This window comes from Triticum aestivum, chromosome 1A, assembly GCF_018294505.1.
Source record: "Triticum aestivum cultivar Chinese Spring chromosome 1A, IWGSC CS RefSeq v2.1, whole genome shotgun sequence".
NCBI lineage: Eukaryota > Viridiplantae > Streptophyta > Magnoliopsida > Poales > Poaceae > Triticum > Triticum aestivum.
Window position 1 is genome coordinate 593,019,267 of NC_057794.1, and position 5,510 is coordinate 593,024,776.

Genomic DNA, 5,510 nt, shown 5'->3' on the forward strand with positions numbered 1-5,510 from the left:
AGCGCCTGGATAAGCATCCAGCATTGGACATGCCCTTAAGTTTCAATGATGAAACTTAAATTTTTGCATCAAAAAATGACCAGTTTCAAAGATGTAATTTTAAGCAATTTCTCCTGTTGGTCGCAGACACAAAATAATTAAAGTCTCAAACAATGAAACTTAGCAATGTTTCCAAAAGCCGCCAAAATGTATGCAAAATGGATCTTATTTGAAAGCGCTGGCCGCGAGAAGCACGAATATGAAAACGTAACTTAAATTGAATTTTTCGTTTAAAAGATATAGAAGTTTGAAAATCCGAAGCCAAAATAAAAAGCCGGCACCAGGACCTGAGTGCCCCCGCACTTGTGTGCAGTAAATCCTCATCCTAGACATCTATATCTATACCTACTAATAAAAGGGCTATCGCTTCTTACCACCGTAATTTTGTCCGTTTTTGATTCGTCCACTTCGCCCGTCCTTTTCCCAACGCTGCACATCAAGGGCAAAGGCAGCAACCAGCCGAACCAAGGCATCATTACACAAAAAGAAAAGGTTTGTTTCTTTATATATGTTTCTGTTTCAAAATCGTTAAGCATCCTAGAGAACTACTGTTTGTGAGGAAAGCGCCTTTGAGAATAAGGAAAAAAGATGGGTGATATGGCTTAGATTTCATGAGATGCGTGGCGTGATCAAAGGGCATAAATAAGGAAAAAGAGTGGCGTGGTTAGCGACATAAATATGGAAAGAGAGTTTGGCAAAAAGAAAAAGGAAGGAGAGGATAATGACCAATCTCTACCCCTAATGGACGACTTGGTGAATAGTCTACGCGGTTTTTTTTTCGCTGGTTTTTTTTCGTCATCCTCCCACCTTCATTTTATTTTCGTCATCCTCCCACCACTTTCGTCTGGGTTTTTTCGTCCCCCCTCACACCACCCCATCGGTTTATTTTTTCACTATTTCCTTCTAAACAAACACTTTCCTACCGTACAAAAAGACACAGATCTAACTTTACTAAATTACCCAAATCAAACGATCCATCTTATCAATGCAATTTGCTTTAGGAAACATATAATGGATGTGAAGGAAACAAATAATAGACTATCCAAATCAATCGATCCATCCCATCAATGCAATTTGATTTAGGAAACATATAATAAATTTTAAGGAAACAAATAACAGACTTTAAAGAAAAATCCAATTTTAAGGAAACAAATCAATCGATCCATCCAAATCAAACGATCCATCTCATCAGTGCAATTTGCTTTAGGAAACATATAATGGATGTGAAGGAAACAAATAATAGACTATCCAAATCAATCGATCCATCCCATCGATGCAATTTGATTTAGGAAACATATAATAAATTTTAAGGAAACAAATAACAGACTTTAAAGAAAAATCTAATTAACTAATCTCTACTCTTAAAGGCCCCTCGATTGATATTTGTCCCTCGCTTCCTTTCCCAGCACTGATACAATGGAAGGAATTATAATCCACCTATTTGTTCTCCTATATATCCGTGCAGGCAACACAACATAAACCGGTGAAAAAAACACTCACCTCGCACGTCCCCCTGCCTGCAATCCCGAAACGTCGCCATCGCTCCAGGCTCCAGCCTCCGCCGTCCTACATCTTGCCCCTCTCCAACCTCAGAGACCTCCGCCACTGCCGCCATCTCGGAACCCCAGTTCAGGGCAGGACTCAGGGAGGGTGTGGCTGTGGACGACGCTGCCGCCGTCGCAGAACCCTAGGGCAGGGCGTGGTCGCGTTGCGGGCAGCGCGAGCGGCCGTGCGTCTCCCCCGTCAGGCTGTCCTCGGCAGGAACTCGGGACCTCCTCCTGACAGAGCCAAGGGCCTCCGAGGTCCAAGTTGCTGTGCGGCGTGCACAGTAATCTCCCCGGCCTACTCTGTCTTCACGTCAATGCTCCTGTGCTCCGACCCTCCCCGACCCCTCCCAGCATGCAGCAAAGTCTCTCGGGTTCGAGCTCCACCAGGTCGCCGGCGGCGGCGTCCATGTTCGTTGGGCGGAGCACAACGCTAGGTTTGAAATCCACCATGATGCTACTGATGAGGCTCTCCTTCTCCTTTGTTTCGTCTGGGTTTTTTCGCCCCCCCCCCTCCCACCACCCCATCTCGTCTGGGTTTGAAATCAATAAGAGCAGCACAAAGTCTAGGTCCCTGTCGAGGTGGCAGACGGAAGGAGGAGAAGGATTGATATGTATGAGAATATTAATATTGAACTCTTAAAGTTAATGTGGCCCCGTTGCAACGCACGGGCGTTCTTCTAGTTAGTATAAGGAAGGAGAGCTCCTGTAAAAATGAAGAAGAGAATAACCTTGCAAATACGTGGGCAAAGGAATTACTACCCAGGCAAGAGTTCCTTCAAAAAAGGAGAGAATAATGTTGCAAAGGAATTACTACCCAGACAATAAATCGGGGTCGTTTCGGTCAGGGGATGAGACTTGCCTGCTCATCCGTCGTGTGCCCATCCGTGCTCCCGTCTACGTGGCTTGATTTAATTGGAACAAAATATGGCCCGGCCCCACCCCCTTAAAATCAGGGAGGGAGATGATTAGATTAGAAAAAAAAAGAGGGAAAAAGACAGCCGTAGGATTAAGTGGGAGCACGGATAGGAGCACGGGAAGGGAGCATGCAAGCCGGATCCTTCGGTCAGATGCTTAAGGAATTATAATTAGTTATTTCTTTTTTTGCAAAATTATAATTAGTTATTTCTAAAGCTCTAGAGGGTCTAACAGACCTTTTAGTGAGATTTCAAAATTGCTTCAACTTATAAATAATGCCTTCAAGATTTCAAAATCGTACCAAAAGTATTGTATGTGTAAATAAGTAGGGATTGTTTGTTCAAATGCCAAGGAATTATAATTCGTTATTTCTAATGTACTGAAGATGGTCTAACGCAACCCTTTTAGCGAGATTTTTTTCACGACAACTTACAAATAATGCCTTCAAGATTTAAAAATTAGAAGGCCCTCTAAGATCAGGATCATCGTACAAAAAACGTATCAAAAACATTGTATCTGTAGCATGCTTCTTAATATATAATTGGAAAAAGAGCTCCTCATGTGCGAGCATTGCAATGCTCGAATAATGACTGCCGCAACGCATCTGGGGACCAAGCCCCGTAAATCTCTCCTCGCCCTAATTATTTTGTCTCCCCCGGTGAATTCAAGGGTGGGCCCACACTAACTAATCATCCCCGAATTCAATTGTGGGACCAACACTAACTAATCTCACACCCCTGAATTCACGCGAATTAACCATGCCCGTACAATTGATATGAGTTTTTACTAGACCTCTGTGCGTGCCTTCCTGCCATCGTCGGGTGACATCATTCGGATGTTGTTGGGTCATGCTGCTAGATATATTGGTGGATACGCCATTATCTCTCCCGTTGCAACACACGCACGGGCATATGTGCTAGTGGTAGTTAAAGGAAATATATACACACGCAAGCCTTGCCACGGTACCACAGGGAAGGCCCAGCCGGAAAAATTAGAGTGGCCATGGATTAAGGATAACACAAGCGGTCTGCAACTCTGGATGCCAAACGAAAATCTTATGTCTCAGTTTGGCAACACATTTCCATAGCCACTGTAAAATTGTGCGAGCTTTCTTAGGCACCATTAAGCGTTATATATACTAGTCGTCAGCCTGTGCATTCACATGGGTTTGTTTTCTAATCTGCAATGGGTTGAGTTGTAATCCTGCAAAACATTGGCTTGTTTTATGTCATTATTCATTTTATTAGGTCTAGAATTAATTGACTAGATATAATCGTAGCAAATATGGCTAGCAACGATGAAGGATAGGGTTCTGGTGATTGTGACATGTCTACCTGGTGGCAGATGAATTTTTGAGCCTTGCCGACGATCAACGAATGTTGTTGCTCGGCCGACCTGTCGCATCGGGGACTGATACCGACATGCAGACTGGCGATGAGACTGAGACCGGCGACGAGACTAGCGGAGCTGATCTTGAACCGAAAGCAAAGAAGCCACGGCGCCCAAACCAGCTCATGACTACTAGACTGATGGTCACGGAGATGGATGACAGTATTTTTCAGACAATAGCGCCCGAGGAAGCGCGATCGTGCTACGGCAATCAAATAGCCTGCATCGTACGGACAACTGCCACGATCAACGATTGGAAACTACGGAAGATAGATAATATGAGGCCCTCCCTCCTAAAGAAGCTGCACCAGATATTGTTGTTCCCGGGCCGGAATGAAAAGGATTATAAAGATCCAAATAAGGACCCGACAATGAAGAAGATAAACAAACACGCCATGACCAAGTTTAGCGACACGTTGGCCGCCTGGAAAACAAGGTTGAAACATCGGATTGTCGACAAAGAGGAACCATACTCCGAGATTGTAAAGGATAATCCGACAATCACGGGAGAGCACTTTGAAATATTCAAGGCGGTTGCGAGGCCGAAGCTGCCAAAAAAAAGTCGAAGTACATGAAGGGGCTTCAACAAAGGAACATGGGGCGCCACCACCTCGGAAGCCGTGGTTATGGTGGGAAGAGGTCCATATGGGCCAAGGAGGACGCGGAACGCGAAAGTCTGGGCATCCCAGACCCCTTGGCGGACTTCACCATCCCGCAGGAGCGTGACGTCCTCGGGGCACGGCACCATTGGGACACAGTCAAGAAGGTTGTCAAGACGGACCCGATCACGATGGAGTTCATGAGACTGCTGGTAATTTTAGTTTCTAATCAATTCGACTTCACGTTTAGTCATATTTGTAAACGATCCTTGTTCCTTTTGTAGAGAGAGCAGCACAAGATTGCAGCCGAAAGCGACTCGCCGTCTGAGGCGTTGGCGAGGCCCAAGTGGGACACTCCATTCAACCGGGCATTGAACATATTGAAAGGACTCCCGGTGGAGAATCGGCCGTCGTATTGACGCGTGCACGGTGTCGAAGACGGCGCCACGTGGAAGATGTACTATCGTGTGACCACGGAGGAGAGAAAGGAAAGACAGAGGTTAACTGAAGAAAACATCAACTAGAAGGTTGAGATTGCGGTTGAGAAGAAATCATCTGAGACAGTCGCAACTGCGATAGCTGCCACAAAACAGGTGGTTGCAGATATGTCTACTATCTTGGTTCCGGCCGTTTTCAATTGGAGCACGCAAAATCCAGAAAAAAAATGCAGCGGACTTTCCCCTTGCTGACTTCTTCGGGAGCAGCTCGACTAGCGTTGCACCAGCACCTGCACCTGCTCCTGCACCGGCTCCCGCACCTGATCCGGCACCGGCTCCGACACCGGACATGCTCAGCGGTGCTTCGTCTTTGGCTGAGCTCGACGCCCTCATGGTATCTGTCACACCGGCCCTCTTCAATAAATGTATAATCTCCCATTTTCGTTGCCTTTCGGATATCTCACATCGCAGAAATGTCTTTGCAGGCCAATGGAACCCAGTGCACCATATTGTACAACATCCGCTACCAGGAGGTGGACGTGGGGAAGGTGACGATAATGAAGCCGAAGGAACTATTGTTCCAC